Below are 17717 nucleotides of genomic sequence, written 5' to 3'. Positions count from 1 at the left end.
TTGTTTCTAACATATTTCAACATTCAAACATGTTTTTAGAACATTAATTACAAAATTATTTTTTTACACCTTAAGAAACAACTGCATTTATGTTTTTTACAATTCTGTAATCAGTAACTGTAAAACATCTTATTTAACTTTTTTTTTCAAATGAATTTACCAGGTCATAATTGTTAAAATATGTATGGCTTTAAAATAATTTCTACTTCTCAGAGGAATATGTGCATCTTAGTGTCTGAAGTTCCAAATCTATCATATTTATGTTGAATGTATGCGGGATGTTTGTCGTCATGTAGATACATGTTCAGACTTATAATAATTGAGAATGTTGGACATGGTGGAATTCAACCTTAAGATCAAACTCAAGAGAGAGTATTTGTGTCAATGCCGTGAACACTCATGTAGCGCTCCTTCACAAGCCAGCTACCAATTGTTTCATGCCATGATCATGTCTTGGGACAGACCCTAATTTTCAAAGTCAGATAATATGCCCTTGGTGCAAAAAGGTACCATGTGACATTGAAATTAGAAGGCACATGGTACCTTTTTGCATCAATGGGGCAATATATAACAATTTCTGGTAGAGTGTGCTGTTTATTCAACATGGGTACCATCATATGACTGCAGTTGGGAAACAGACAAATACTGCTGTCTTAACATTGCTTGAGATGCCTTACATTTGCTGGCACACCCCCAGTTCACAGGTGCAGCAGCCACTAGGAAATAGCTCTGTCAGTGAAGAATGCAGAACAACACTTGCAATATTGTTAAGTGCACATTTATCAAGCTTAGAAGAACAAAAACATAGTGATAGTATAATTGGCTGACTATTGAGTTACACGCACAATTAACAATGTTAACATAAAATTTACAAATTAAAGCATTCTTCTCATAAACCAAAAGCTTAAAAATACAAACTGCTTAAGGTGAATGACAGACAAATATAAATGAGCCATTCTCTATGAAAAAGGGGTTTAATGCATGTGCGTAGAGTGGGATACTAGATTAGCCTGTGCAGTCTGCACAGACTAATCAGGGACGACACTTTCTGCCTTAACTGAATTTTTGCTTAGAAGAGACCTTCTTTAAACAAAAGATATCATAAAATCGGAAAGTGTCATCCCTGATAAGCCTGTGTGTACTTCAGAGGCTAATCTGGGACGGCACTTTTACGTACATGCATTATACCCCTTTTCAGCACAGCCCACATAGATCAGGCACAATTTTCACAATCTGTCAAACCATGTTAAAGCTGCATGTAAGGAATATCCTGCTTTCAATCAGCTCATTATTGCCTGATAAATGTAACCACCTCCTGAACCAGTGCTTTTTTTTGCTTCATATTTACAGCCTGTGCCTTTTGGATTGGGAAAATATAGCCATAAAACCATGCCGTTGGGAAAAATACAACATTATTAATATGATTATAAATAACAGTTTTCCAATGGTTTATAAGTGAATGTTTAACTGCATTTTAAAATTTATGTTATAAAGTGTTACAGAATTATATCACTGTATAACAAACTCAAAAAACCAATTATTAAGTTTTTTGGAAAAGTTGAGACTGCATCTTTATGGGGAAATGTTAGTCAGATTTCTTAGTAAAAGATGTAACTTTTTGCAATTGGGAAGGAGCCCGTAAGAGGCTATAATTTTGGGCAAACAAAATCACTGAGGACACATTCATCAGAGGGTGAATAGTAAGTGTTCAACACTTATGTTTTTCTGATGGACATTGGCAACAACATTTTAAACAATTAATGTCTTAAAAGATATTCGGTGTAAATCCTTAGTTTGAAATAAAGATAGAACATTTACGTTTCTAAAAAATTAAATTGAAAACAAAGGTTAAATTAATGTTGTTGTTTTTTTCGCTTGGTAGTTGTATATCCACTACATGAAATGTTTGTTCTCCAGTGCAGCTATATTCAAACTACACAAAAGTGTTTGAAAATTTTAAAAAAGTGTACTTTGTGAGATCACATCATACTTTTCCTCACATGTTTTTTATCAATAATTTATTTCTTTGCCATCAAAATATATGGTATGTTAATATTTGATTAATATTTGACCCAGTTTACTTGCCAAACATTCAAAACACAGCTTTCAAGCCACGTCATGCAAAAACGGGTCTACTGCATATGCGGCCAGCTTAGCTCAAGGCCAGCATGTGCAAGTGCATAGTCTGGCCAGGCGCTACTCTGTCCACTATAAAATTCCACAAGGTCGTGTGGTCTCATTCGTTATCTCCTCACCAGATTGTGCAAATGTGCAGGCTAGGCTGAAGCTACGGCATAAGACCCACTTTTCCATGAAGCAAGTTTTTCCCTCTTTGCATGACACTATACTATATAGGTATTTTTTTCTTACAATTCAAAAATGGCATTTTACCATGAGGTTTTTTAATATGTTTCTTTTAAACCTAAAAGTCTTGTTATTATGTCTTGACAGCAGTACTTCGTTATCAACATATGCAGCAAATATTATGATGGAGGTTCAATAGTGGATTAATTTGTACATGCCAGTGAAACTTATTGAACTTTGTTAACGATCACATCTTAATTTAGATCCATTTTCTTTGAGAAGACAACTGAGAGCCATGGTATTGATGGGCCACTGCTGTATATAAGTTCCTATTGATGGGCCACTGCTGTATATAAATTCCTATTGATGGGCCACTGCTGTATATAAGATGGTATTGATGGGCCACTGCTGTATATAAGTTCCTATTGATGGGCCACTGCTGTATATAAATTCCTATTGATGGGCCACTGCTGTATATAAGTTCCTATTGATGGGCCACTGCTGTATATAAGTTCCTATTGATGGGCCACTGCTGTATATAAATTCCTATTGATGGGCCACTGCTGTATATAAGATGGTATTGATGGGCCACTGCTGTATATAAGTTCCTATTGATGGGCCACTGCTGTATATAAATTCCTATTGATGGGCCACTGCTGTATATAAATTCCTATTGATGGGCCACTGCTGTATATAAATTCCTATTGATGGGCCACTGCTGTATATAAGTTCCTATTGATGGGCCACTGCTGTATATAAGATGGTATTGATGGGCCACTGCTGTATATAAGTTCCTATTGATGGGCCACTGCTGTATATAAGTTCCTATTGATGGGCCACTGCTGTATATAAATTCCTATTGATGGGCCACTGCTGTATATAAATTCCTATTGATGGGCCACTGCTGTATATAAGTTCCTATTGATGGGCCACTGCTGTATATAAGTTCCTATTGATGGGCCACTGCTGTATATAAGTTCCTATTGATGGGCCACTGCTGTATATAAGTTCCTATTGATGGGCCACTGCTGTATATAAGTTCCTATTGATGGGCCACTGCTGTATATAAGTTCCTATTGATGGGCCACTGCTGTATATAAATTCCTATTGATGGGCCACTGCTGTATATAAGTTCCTATTGATGGGCCACTGCTGTATATAAGTTCCTATTGATGGGCCACTGCTGTATATAAGTTCCTATTGATGGGCCACTGCTGTATATAAGTTCCTATTGATGGGCCACTGCTGTATATAAATTCCTATTGATGGGCCACTGCTGTATATAAGTTCCTATTGATGGGCCACTGCTGTATATAAGTTCCTATTGATGGGCCACTGCTGTATATAAATTCCTATTAATGGGCCACTGCTGTATATAAGTTCCTATTGATGGGCCACTGCTGTATATAAGTTCCTATTGATGGGCCACTGCTGTATATAAGTTCCTATTGATGGGCCACTGCTGTATATAAATTCCTATTGATGGGCCACTGCTGTATATAAGTTCCTATTGATGGGCCACTGCTGTATATAAATTCCTATTGATGGGCCACTGCTGTATATAAGTTCCTATTAATGGGCCACTGCTGTATATAAGTTCCTATTGATGGGCCACTGCTGTATATAAGTTCCTATTCTTACAGACACTGTGAGGCACGTACAAGATGATCAATAACGAAATGTTGATTCACACAGCCAGTGAGCCGGCGTTTTTTTATGATGAGTGGACGTTTTTAGGGTGCTATTTGACTGTCAAATTCTGTATATACAGATCAAGTGCGGAGTGATTTTGTGAAAATTGTGTCGATTAGATAGACCGATGGGGTGATGGGAATGTTCATTTTGGGCTGAAAATAAAACAAACACACAATAGAAAACAGAGCGAGTAGTTCTAGGTGGCAATGTTATAGCTCAATCCTACATTATATAAACATGTTGCAGCCCGTGTGTGTCCCATTTTCAAGGCATCAATTCCCACGTGAAAGTGGGACTTCTCAGCAAGACAATTCACTTGCTCATCAATCTCCCCAGAGGAGAACAGTTCTCCCAGCAAGCAATATACAAACAAATTGAAACAATGGAATGGCCATGTTGAGCATTGAATTGACATCAAGTAAGTGCACATTCATTCAGGTCTCACGCTAGGCCCTTAACCCTTTACTACTTAGATACATTTTTAACCATTAATCACTTTTATAGTTAGTAACGTATTTAACCCTGCACATAGCCATTTCCACTTATCTTCTGAGCGGGAAAGGGTTAAGGGAGAAAGCAACAGAATGCCACAACAATATATTTCCAACATAGGGCATCTAGGAGGCACAGATACACCAAATTTACACAAATGATGTGTATATATGATTGCTATTGTATAAAAAGTTGTGTTAAATTATTTTATTAAAACCCTTAGGTGTAAAAACAAAAACCAAATGTTAAAAAAAATCTAAGGAGAAAAAGGAAATAACTTTTTTATTTTTTAACCAAATTATTTTATCAAAATCCTTAGGTGTTACAAAAACAAAAATAAATTTTCAGAAAATCTAAGGGGAAAAGGACAAAACTTGTGTAATTTTAAACACAGGGCGATAAAAATAGCACATGCACAACCTCAAATCCTAAGGAGCAATCACATCAAGTATTAATGTTGTATGATGAAAAGTGTCTATAGACAGACAGAAAGACATACAAATAGACAGACTGACATCCATGGTGACTCTATTTTATCCCCTTTATGTTTTATTGGGGGTTATAACAAGAGATGTGATTGTCAGAAACACTTTGCCCCCTTCTGCGCCACTTTGATTTATTTCATATTTCTTTTATCATTTGACAGGTTCAGATAATTATTACAAGGGAAGTAATATTTTTTTAAGGGATATATTAAAAACATTACTTCCCTTGTACAAATTATCTGTACCTGCCTAATGATTGATACAAATTATCTCCCTTTAAAGCTTGTTATTCCATTGGCTTTGTTTTTTTTACCTTTGACATTTAAGGATGACCTTGACCTTTCACCACTAAAAAAGTGCAGCCCCATGAGATACACATGCATGCCAAATATCAAGTTGTTATCTTCAATATTGCAAAAGTTATGGCCTATGTTAAAGTTTTCAGACAGATGGACAGACAGACAGACGGACGGACTGACAGACAGTTCAACTGCTATATGCCACCCTACCGGGCACATAAAAACTGATATAAGGTGCATATTATTGCATAATACAGATTTTAACAGCCAGAAAGATGGCTAGACCAATATTTTGGGTTTACAAGTCTTCAGACAGAACAGACTGACATGCAAACAGACAGATCACTGCTAAACCTTTAGTCCACTCTGGTGAAACAAGTAGGGGACTAATATGCCGAGATCGCCGTGGCTAATAGATATGGTGTCCGCCTAGCAACAGAGAGGTCACAGGTTTGATTGCCACTGTGAGAGCGTTTTTTAGATCTTCCCTATTGACACCAAGTATTTTCAGTCCAAGGAAAACGGACAAGAGAGAGTTTCAAAGAAGCCTTAGGCTTTCTATGCAATCAAGCTAAAATATAAAATAGGTTTAAACTAATATGCATGTGTGGACTTTACCCAGTTCTTCTTAGGTATCAGTCTGTTTCAGGAAAACTTATCATCGTTGTGAGGGTAATTTTTGATAGACATGAAGACTGAAATGTGTTATTCACTAAAACATATAAATTTGCCAGTCTGAGAATATTGTTTCATAGTTATTTTTCAGTGGTTTCAGACAGCCATTAACATTCAAACAGGTTGGATCCAACCACACATTTAAATATTTTGGTGCTATGAATTTATCTATAAAGCAAACTTAGCTACATTCATCAGGCAAAAGTGGTTAGTGTGGAATGTTATAGTTGGCATTTCCTGTGCAATATTTATTCCATAGCCAATTAATCTTCATCAATCTATTTCCCTCAGCAATACATCAGAGACACACGCCTGTTAGATCAATGATGGTACAGCGGTATGCAGACAGTAAGATGCATTGGCTGTAAAGATGAACTCAGTATAGCACTGATGTTGCATCATACCAAAATGCAAATAACATTATTCTGAGAAGTCAAAACATAATTGATGAATTGCATTATTTGTTTGATAACCACACCAGCTTAATAATTTATGACACTTATAACATATTAAGTGTTATAATATCATACATAATATTTATTTCATACAATAAAATTTACTTGTGAGTGATTGATTTTTCAAGAACTGTTCACAGTGTTAAAAACATAAATACATGTCAGTGCATTTTTCTTTATGTTCACACATTATTGAAGCTAAGTCTTCAACATATGTTTATGCATTTGTTTAAGATATTGTTGAACACTAAATAACCCCCTCTGAATTTTATCTTTACTCTCTTGACATGAACATTGAGTCAAACAAGTATATTATTGAATTGCTATGATTGTGAGATTAAAAATGCTCTAGATAATGTGTTAAAACTATTATCATGTAACATGTGCCCTTCACCTTTGACTTGTTGTCCTCAAATCCGAAAAGCTTCCTCATCTCATGAAGAAGAACCAGCATATAAATAAATAAATAAATATATGTATATATATAAAATTATATATATAAAATTAGTTACTAAGATCTTAGATGGAAACAAACAATTTATTGGATTTTTGGGGCTATAAACAAAAGGGCAAAAACTACCTGAATAATCATTTGCATTGACAATGTCCAGTGAAAAAAAGAATTGATTCAAAATTGACACATTCATGATCAAAGGGCAATAACTCTCTAAAACAAGAAACCGTGGAAGACGGGTGATGCTCCCCAAAGGTTTTTTTGGCACTATATATTCAGATAAAAGGAAACGTCTTGAGGGGCATAACTTTGGACAAAATAATACGATGGATGGTTTAGCAACTTAAAAATTTCAAAGGGCCATAACTCTCTAAATAAATCCTCTAACCAGAACCCACAAATAACATGTGCATCTCCTCAAGGTAGTTAAGCTTCCCATAAAGCTTCATTGAATTCCAGTCAATAGTTGGGGAGAAATAGCCCGGACAAGAATTGCACTATATGTACAGTTTATAGAAAATGTCAAAGGGCCATAACTCTGTGAAAAATCATCTGACTAGAACCCGCTGATAATATGCACATGTCCTCTTGGTAGTGAAGCTTCCCATAAAGTTTCATTGAATTCCGGTCATTAGTTGCTGAGAAATAGCCTGGACAAGAATTGCACTATATGTACAGCTAATTAAAAATATTTCAAAGGGCCATAACTCTGTGAAAAATCATTCGACCAGAACCTGCTGATCATATGCACATCTCCTCTTGGTAGTGAAGCTTCCCATAAAGTTTAATTGAATTCCGGTCATTAATTGCTGTGAAATAGCCCGGACAAAAATTGTGCACGGACGGACGGACACACGCACAGACAGAGGAAGTGGCGACTATATGCTCCCCCCAAAATTTTGGGGGAGCATCAAAACACTGGCCCTTAAAGCCACATAAATAATAAAAACCAACAAATATTTTTTGTAAAATAAAGTAAACCAATACAAATTCAGTGTTTCTTATAGCAATAGATTAAATTTAAACGCTAGATGTGGTATGGTAACATGCTCAGATTTAACGAGATACAAAATGCTAGTTGTTTTTTTTTGTGCCACAATATATTCCATGTGAATTTCCCTCGATGATATCCAAACATTTACTAGAAAATGTTTGGATATCCCCGCGGGAAATCCCATGGAATATATAGTGTCACATCTAACAACATTGTGCATGTCCATCCTCAACAGTGATTGCAAATCAAGTTTCATCTGATGCAGATCATTAGTGTTTGAGATATCATGCAGACACAAAATATGTAACGGACAGAAGAATTGAAGGACCAATTTGCAACAAACAAGACAGAAATGTTTATAAAGAAATTTTCCAGGACAGATATGTTTATCAGGAAATATTCCAGGACAGAAATGTTTATCAGGAAATATTCCAAGACAGAAATGTTTATCAGGAAATATTCCAGTCTCAATTCCATCAAAATTAGAATTTGTATGGATGGACTGGCAAAGTGGGGACTATATGCTCCCTCGTTTCAAAAAAACCCATAAGAAGTCCAAAACATGGCAACAAGTTCCTTAGAATTGCAGAGGAACAATAAGAGAATGAGTGACAGTTAATGATATTCTAGTAAACACCTGTCTTCATATAGCAATCAACACCAGGTGTGTCCAATAAATGGTTATTAAAGCATGCCATTGTTATCAGACGAACTACCTCAGGTGCAAGGGAAATGTGAGCTGGGAATGCATAGGTACCTTACAAACTACATTCAAGGCTATTTCTGTTTTGATGTTCTTTATAATTCAATTACCTGTTAGTGCTATCTTTTCTGGAGAACAAACAAATTTGCTAATGGTGTCTGAGGAATGTTTAAATTAAGCGAGAAATGCATTTACATGTTCAGGTGATGCTTAAAAGATTTAAATGAATTCAGGTTACTGAAAAATATTGGCAATACATATGACTAGATTGTTAACAATTAGTTTACAACAAGAACATGTAAACTTGAATAACCATGTAAGGTTTATACATGAAGGTATGCTGATTTAAAAAAATAAATAGTTAAAACGTACAATAATTATGATGTAACAAGAGTTCCAAACTGTCACAAGATACGCCCGTTTGATGTTTTTGGACAACTTGATAACTTTACCATTAGAGTGGCAAAATGATATATTTTTGAAAATTAAGCAGCACATATTTGAACTTGACCTAGATATCATTTAGACACAACTTCTGACCAAATTTGGTGAAGATCAGATGAAAACTACTTCAATTAGAGAGCGGACACCATGCTAAATGCTTGAAATACACTAGGTGACCTCGTGACCTAGTTTTTGACCTGGCATGACCCATATTTGAACTTGACCTAGATATCATTTAGACACAACTTCTGTCCAAATTTGGTGAAGATCCGATGAAAAGTACTTCAATTAGAGAGAAGACACCATGCTAAATCCTTGAAATGCACTAAGTGACCCCCTGACCTTGTTTTTGACCCGGCATTACCCATATTATAACTTGACCAAGATATTGTCTAGTTAAAACTTCTGACCAAATTTGGTGAAGATCAGATGAAACTACTTCAATTAGAGAGCAGACACCATGCTAAATGCTTGAAATGCACTAAAGTGACCATGTTTTTTACCCACCATGACCCATATTTGAACTTGACCTAGATATCATTTAGACACAACTTCTGACCGAATTTGGTGAAGAGCGGATTAAAACTACTTCAATTAGACAGTGAACACCATGCTAAATGCTTGAAATGCACTAAGTGACCTCGTGACCTAGTTTTTGACCCGGTATGACCCATATTTCAAGTTGACTTAGATATCATTTAGACACAACTTCTGACCAAATTTGGTGAAGATCCGATGACAAGTACTTCAATTAGAGAACAGAGCCACCATGCTAACTCCTTGAAATGCACTAAGTGACCTTGTGACCTAGTTTTTGATCTGGCATTACCCATATTATAACTTGACCAAGATATTGTCTAGTTAAAACTTCTGACCAAATTTGGTGAAGATCAGATGAAACTACTTCAATTAGAGAGCAGACACCATGCTAAATGCTTGAAATGCACTAAAGTGACCATGTTTTTTACCCACCATGACCCATATTTGAACTTGACCTAGATATCATTTAGATACAACTTCTGACCGAATTTGGTGAAGAGCGGATTAAAACTACTTCAATTAGACAGTGAACACCATGCTAAATGCTTGAAATGCACTAAGTGACCTCGTGACCTAGTTTTTGACCTGGTATGACCCATATTTCAAGTTGACTTAGATATCATTTAGACACAACTTCTGACCAAATTTGGTGAAGATCCGATGACAAGTACTTCAATTAGAGAACAGAGCCACCATGCTAACTCCTTGAAATGCACTAAGTGACCTTGTGACCTAGTTTTTGATCTGGCATTACCCATATTAGAACTTGACCTAGATATTGTCTAGATACAACTTCTGACCAAGTTTGGTGAAGATGGGATGAAATCTACTTCAATTAGAGAGCAGACACCATGCTTAATGCTTGAAATGCACTAAGTGACCTTGTTTTTGACCTGGCATGACCAATATTTGAACTTGACCTAGATATAATTTAAACACAACTTCTGACCAAATTTGGTGAAGATCGGATGAAAACTACTTCACTTAGAGAGCGGACACCATGCTAAAAACTTGAAAAGCACTAAGTGACCCCGTGACCTAGTTTTTGACCCGTCATGACCCATATTCAAACTTGACCTAGATATTGTCTAGATACACGTTCTGACCAAGTTTGGTGAAGATTGAATGAAAACTACATCAAACAGAGAGTGGACTCCATACTAAATCCTTGAAATGCACTAAGTGACCCCGTGACCTAGTTTATGACCCAGCATGACCCATATTTGAACCTGACCTAGATATTGTCTAGATACAACTTCTGACGAAGTTTGGTGAAGACTGGATGAAACTATTTGAATTAGAGAGCTGACACTGCTGTGGACGCGACCACCCACCGTCCGCCCACCCGCAAAGGGTGAAACTATAATACATCCCGTTTTGAAAAACGGGCGTACAAAAATGCTTTTAGTCAATTAGTGCCACTTAGTTTCAGTCGAAAGAATCATTTATTTAACAAATCAAACAGTTTTTAACTTAAAGGGACGGTCTACCAGATTGCTATAGTTTGCGTCTCGACTCCCTTGGTGTGGCATGCAGTCAGTTGGCCAAAGGCTCATGATTTACTGGCACTTAATTAGAGTACCAGCATACTGTGTTAAATGAAAAATAAAGCACACATGAACCATATTGTTTCAGAATGTACATTTTAAAATACACGCATATCTTTGTGACGAAATTGCAAAACACTCAAATGCTGTTAGTAACAAACAGTTGATCATTACTATTTTATAACCAATTGTCAATCATACTCTATCTTTACAGAGTTATCAATCAGTGACTCAAAAACCCTTACAATTATCAATATCTGGTTAACAAAAAGTCTTATTAGAATGAATCTTCTGTGTTCTATTCATCAGCCCATATCAGACTAGAAGTTAGGATTCAATTTTGGGTATGGGTACATGACTTTTTCATCATTTAATCCTTCAACTCAATGCAACAGCTGTGAAGGACCTAGTCATTAATCTTTTAACACTGAAAATTGTGAATGGAATTTAATACTTGCTATTCCATTCCGGTGTCACATTCCAACTTAACAGTTATATAAATCTTTGTCAGTTTAAACACAAAATGCAATTGTATCATTATAACGTAACAATTACATAACAAACAACAACTGTTACAAATCAAGACTGTTAAAAAATCCAGAAACAAAATATCATTGCATTATTTTAAAACTTATTAGTAAATGAAAATAAATAATAGATGTTTATAAAAACATTCCCCCATTTCTTGATTTGTAAATAATAACGGGTGATCATTCATCAAGAATAATGAGAATATTAATTTATAAATACCAATTCTCTAGATATCCAGTAAAAACCAATGCATGATACAAACCCTCTGCTGTGCCATTGATCTTAATGACCTGATGAAATCATCAGTTACTAACTTTTCACCCAAGCAACCATTATACAATTTTGCAATATTACAGGTCAAAGCATTCACAAGGTATAGTCCAACTTGTTGACGCTCTCAAATATTAAGTTTCTTTTTATATTGGTAATATTTGGAGCGTTCAACCGGGCTGGCATTTAAAATGTGTTGGACTTTTTTCCTTCTTTGTCTTTATTGTTGCGCACGGATTTGTGCGCAACATTCAAGCCCCGATATAAGACACTTAATATCAACGGATTGCAATAATATTTACATACCTGTGTAGATAATTCATTTCTCGATAATGTTCCGTAAAAATTATGTAATGACACTTTGAATTTTGCACGCCTGAGCAATATAAATCCAACCACTATTCAATTTTTCAATATCTCTCGATTCGCTCGCTGTTTAGATATAAATCGTTAACACGACCTCGATGTAAAGCATCTGGTTTAAAGTGGAAGAATAAACAGCGTAAAATACAGTTTGTGTTCGTCTCTTGTGGTGCAGAGCGTTACATAGTAAACCGATGTTATACTTTTCTGGATTAATTTAGCATTGTTTTTTTTCTAAATTGACAATAAAAAAGTTCTGAAATGAATTACATCTTTTATTTTTATACTGCACATAAATAATATTGATACAGATCGTACAGTATACCGTCCTATGTAACGTAGAATGTAAGTACATAAAACAACACAGACAGAGGTGCGAAAAAGACATGCATAAAAACTTGCTGAAACTTCCCTTGTCAAAAAATAACCCACTTTCATACCAAAACACACTTAAACCAACATAAAACTGTGTTTTTTCTGAGTTTCTCTAAGTGGAAGTTGGTTTTTGCTAATAAAAGTGAGTTTTATGTGCGCTAAACTGTGCTTAACTGAGTTTAAGGTTGGTTATTTTAAGAAGATGTGTGTTTAAGCGAGTTTTTATCTGTAAGAAGTCGGTTTTTTGTGTGTCAAAAGTGAGCCTTTTTATTTATGAGTTGGTTTATGTTTGTTTAAGTGTGTCTTTTTGTTTTATAATCGAGTCTTTTACAACAGAAGTTGGTCTTTTTTTAAACAGAAGTGGGTTAAAGCGAGTTTAAATTGGTCTTTTTGTTAATAAGTTGAGAGCTGCAACGAGGCTTAAAGACTCACTTTAACACACTTTTCAACAAGTTGGTCTTTTGTTTATTAATATAACTCATCAATGAAACAATAATTATTCAACTGGGTCTTTGTTTGATGTTTATAGCCATAAATAATACAAGTTAATTGTAAAGGGGCTTTTTTTACAGCTTGTTTGCCATTGTCCCTATTGTACATTTGTGTGCTCCCCATAATTTTTAGGGAATATTGGATGAAAATGGGTCTTTCAGAACATCACAGGTTCACAGATGGACAACAAGTATCACTGACAAAAACTATAATAATGGTCAAGCTTAGTTTTATACATGAAAATGAAAGAGTTTGTGTTTCACTTTGATTTTTTCTTTATGTTTGTTTTTATTATAAACAATATCTTATGATTGTTTTATGTCTTAATTTTTTTTTTAAACAATCTTATATGATTGTTAATATTTGTTTAAAACAGTATTTACTTATTAAATCTGCATATTTAAATAATTATGGTATTGAAAACATTATTTTGGAAATCATCTATTTATTTTTGTACATAAGTTATGCAAGATTTTGATATTTTCATATGATACCATCATATCCATTTTCTTAATTTGCAATAAAATAATAAAATGCCAAACATGACCTGTGTTACATAAACTGTCAACAAAATAACAAGACAATACCTAAAAACACCCTTATTTCACACCACTAACAATAAACAGATAACAATCTGTCAGGCATTCAGAGCTAAACAGGGTACTGATTATCCGTAGTGCGTTCAGCGAACGTTCGCCAATGATGGTTCGTTTGCGATTCGGTCTTATTGAACGATAAATTCGGCGCGAACGTTTCAAGATGGCGGCTCCCAGAAAATTGATTGCGATGTTGATGGCGGAAATCGCTAATAACACAGAAAGTACTTAACTAACAGATATTTCAAAAATAATAAAACCTATAATAATTTGATTATAATTATAAGTGGTGTGGATGCGATAGTGTTATTTTTCATTAGCGATCGAAATTTAGTGAAAGAGGTGCATTGAATCAGTTATAAAACAAAGCCCTAAAATAGCGCAATACATTACAATCTTCAAATGTAGTTGTAATTTTTTTTTACATTGAATGAATTTTCGTTTCGTTTACATTTAATGAAAATATGAATAAATTTTAGCATTCAAATGGAAAAAAACACCTGCACATTTTGCGAATTGAACTGTCTTTGAATGCACATCTATATTGAAAACTCTTTTGTAGTGATAATGAGGGATACAAATCTGGCATTTTATTATACCATAATCTATACATTTATTTTACCCAAGTATTTTATATCCGTATTATGATCAAACGCGATTGCTTGTTTTCACGATGATGTTTCGAACACTGCAAAAACGCACGATCTTTACACGTTATTACATCGGAGTTTACATTTGCAGGTACCCGTTAAATACGATAATTGTGTAGCAGTAAATTTCTACAATATTTTAAATGTATTTCATTATAAAACACTTAAGTGTTATGTTTAAAATGGTTCATATACATACTTAATAGTTCCTGTTAATCCATTTCGGACAAATGTACGCCTATTTTTTAAATATGTTGAAATGTTTTATTAAAGCAACTGTTAAGTGTTTGGCTTAATATGCCAAGAGATGACACGGAGGTATCATAAATTGTGTTTAATGACCACCCAGACACATGTGGTTAATGACCCCATACTGAGTCATACAAATATAGGTCCCTGGGTTTATGACACCCTGTTTTCTTAGTAATTGTCTGGACAGTATCCGATCATATCGAGATAATCGGTTTGTGATGAAGGGGCAATTAAACAATGGGTGGTTAAAAATGCTGAAATAAGGAGTGTCAAAATTGGTGTGACAATTAAATAAAAACATTTACATGTATCAAGAGGATTTAGTTAATGTGCAACAAGGTAAGTTTTTACGGACATATAGGTTCAAATAGTTTCTTTATGTTGATTACATAAAATCAATCAATTTGTTGTTTGTTTTCGTCCTTATTTGTGTTCATTCATTGGATTCTATTTAATCTGAAAGAATTTCAATTTCTGAGTATTTTGTTGTTCTTAAAAAGGGTCGCGAATATGATTGAAATCTTATCACGATGCGGATCATCAAACGCAAACAATAGCAGAATGACCGCAGTGTTGACGGCCAAAATTTGAGGATGCGCAAACGTGACGTTATTATCGGAATCCCCAAAATCTCCTATACACTTTGTTTATTGTTCAATTCATTTTTTTACTACAAAAAAAGGAAACAATATCGAAGTTACACTGAACAAATACAACATATTTATTTGTCCGCCATCTTGGTTTCGCTAGCGAACTATAGCGAACTACCTCCCAAGAGGGTTTGCTTCGGTTCGCGAACGTTCGCGGCGAACCGAGCGTTCAGTAGCGAACGTTCGCGACCGTTCGCGAACTATAGCGAACGTTCGCTGTAACTGAACGCACTACCGGGGTAGATAAGGCTACTGATTGGGGTTTGCCTAGAGATAGGACTGTGTGGAATGAGATATGAGGCTTTTGATTGGCTAGGAAGAAAACAACAACTTTTGAAAAACAAGCTGGTGTCAGCAATTTAATATTGAGCTAAATTTAATTCAACAACATTAATATAAAGAAGTGAAAGACTTATAATGGTGAAATTCTGTCAGCATGAAGTATTGTGTGATGAAAACAATGTGTTTTTTACTGCAATGTGGAAATCAACAATAAGTTGGTTGGAAAGGAGGTTGAACTGCCTGTTGTTGTTTTTTTGGAATACTGAAGAACAGTTTTAACAGGTTTGTATTGTCATTTCTTCATCCCTTTTTTATTTAGTTTATTGAATTAATTATGATCATTATCATATTTATGTATTGTCACTAGAAAATGTAAATGGATAAGTACTTGTATTGCAATTTAAAGGAAAAACAACACATTTTGAAGCAAAAATAGATAAACTTACACATGAAAAAGTGTAAATGTTGTGTACAGTGAATAATTATGGTTGTGTTTCATGGTTATTGTCATCTTAAATTTTATTTATAGCTATTTCTGGTTATTACTGAACGGATTTCTTTCCCTGATACTTAATTAGAACTTATATATTTTTATTTTGAAGGTTAAACTCTTGCCACAAGGCAAAATTGACATTGATGGGAAGATCCTTTGGAAAGAATGTGCATCATCGCCTGCCTGATGTATGGACTTTTATACCTGGTTTTTACCCTGCACGAGCTGGCAAACTTGAGGGGAACAAGAGTGGGAAAACCTCGCCCTGTCCTTGACCAAGAAAGATCGATTTGTTGAGAGGTAAACTATACAGGTTATTGCATTTACAATGCCACCAGACCACACAGCCAAATGAAACCACGCATCTTGGTACATTTTCAAACTGCATTTTCTACCAAACGCAATTTCTTTAATAATTGATGAAAAGTGCTAAGTCACATGTGATGACGGGATTAAAATTTCAAAAATAAACAAACAAAAACAACAGGCAAATAACTTAAATTAATTATTATTAAAGCAACAAGATTACCATAACAGCAATATTTCATAGTTAAGTGGAACGAAAACATAACCAATCAACATGTTTGAAGAATGCCTTGCCCTTTTGAAAGTGATATGGTATTAATCCTTTGCAGATCAACTGGCATAAGAGATGCTCAAGAGGAGAAGGACACAAGCAGCATCAATGGTACATGTCGCTCCAGCGCCTGCTTTCCATGTCTCTCTACTAGCTGCTTTCCAGGTCCCTCCACCCGCCAAGATCAGGTCTAGATCCCTGCACTGGCTGCTGTCCAGGTCCCCTAGCAGTCGAGGTCTCTCCAGTGGCTGCTGTGCAGGTCCTAACACCGTATGCCTTCAAGGTCCCTCCATACGCTGAAATCCAGGTTCCTCATTCCACTGCGGTTCAGGTACCTCCAACAGCTGAGATCCAGGTCTCTGCAGCAGCTGCGGTCTAAATACTCCACCCGCAGTGGTCCACTGCGGTCAACCTTTTCCTTTAAAATCTTCCATAAATGTCTATTATTGTATAATGTATTGTAAAAATAATCTGTTTGTATTAATTGGCGGTGTATTATTTTTGTCATATAAACATAAATTTTGTACATATTGTGTTTTTTTCCCTTTTAACCACATGGGGCTTATAATGAACTGTTGTAATTGCTTCACAAAAACCATTTTTTCTAGAACATATCAGTCCAAAATTATTTTTTTTTCACACTGCAAAATCCCACCTAAGGCTCACAAAAAACCTACTTTCTTAAAAAAAAACTCACTAAAACACTGTTAAAACTCACAAAAATAAACTTACCCAAACCCACAAATTGCTTTTGTTTTCTTCACAGATAAAATACTGTTAATAACTAGGTTTAAAGCATGTTTTCACTGTGAAAAAAACTAAGAAAGGCATGCTTTCAGCTCACTTTTCGCTCACTTAAAAACCGTGTTTAGCCTGCTTATAGCTCACATAAAAAACACACTTTTTACCCACTTAAAACCAACTCCACAGACAGAAGTTGGTCTAAGCATGTTTAAAAAACCTCAAAAAACCAACTTGTAGAAAATCATACTCACTTTAAACCCACTTAAGATGATTAAAAAACCCACTATGTTGGTTTAAAGCGAGTTAAACCAAGATTTAACTCAGAAAAAACCAAGTCGGTAAGCTAAAAAACCCA

The 17717-nt window shown here is 35.1% G+C and overlaps 1 protein-coding gene across 3 annotated transcripts in view; it reads right to left on the bottom strand.

Moving 5' to 3' along the window:
* LOC127873842 (cysteine-rich motor neuron 1 protein-like) overlaps positions 1 to 17717 on the bottom strand; it is an 83257-nt gene that overhangs the window by 12926 nt on the left and 52614 nt on the right. The window lies entirely within an intron of this gene.

Source organism: Dreissena polymorpha, chromosome 3 (assembly GCF_020536995.1).
Source record: "Dreissena polymorpha isolate Duluth1 chromosome 3, UMN_Dpol_1.0, whole genome shotgun sequence".
Lineage (NCBI taxonomy): Eukaryota > Metazoa > Mollusca > Bivalvia > Myida > Dreissenidae > Dreissena > Dreissena polymorpha.
The sequence above is the reverse complement of the archived record's forward strand: the minus strand, read 5'-3'. Positions and strand labels throughout refer to the sequence as shown.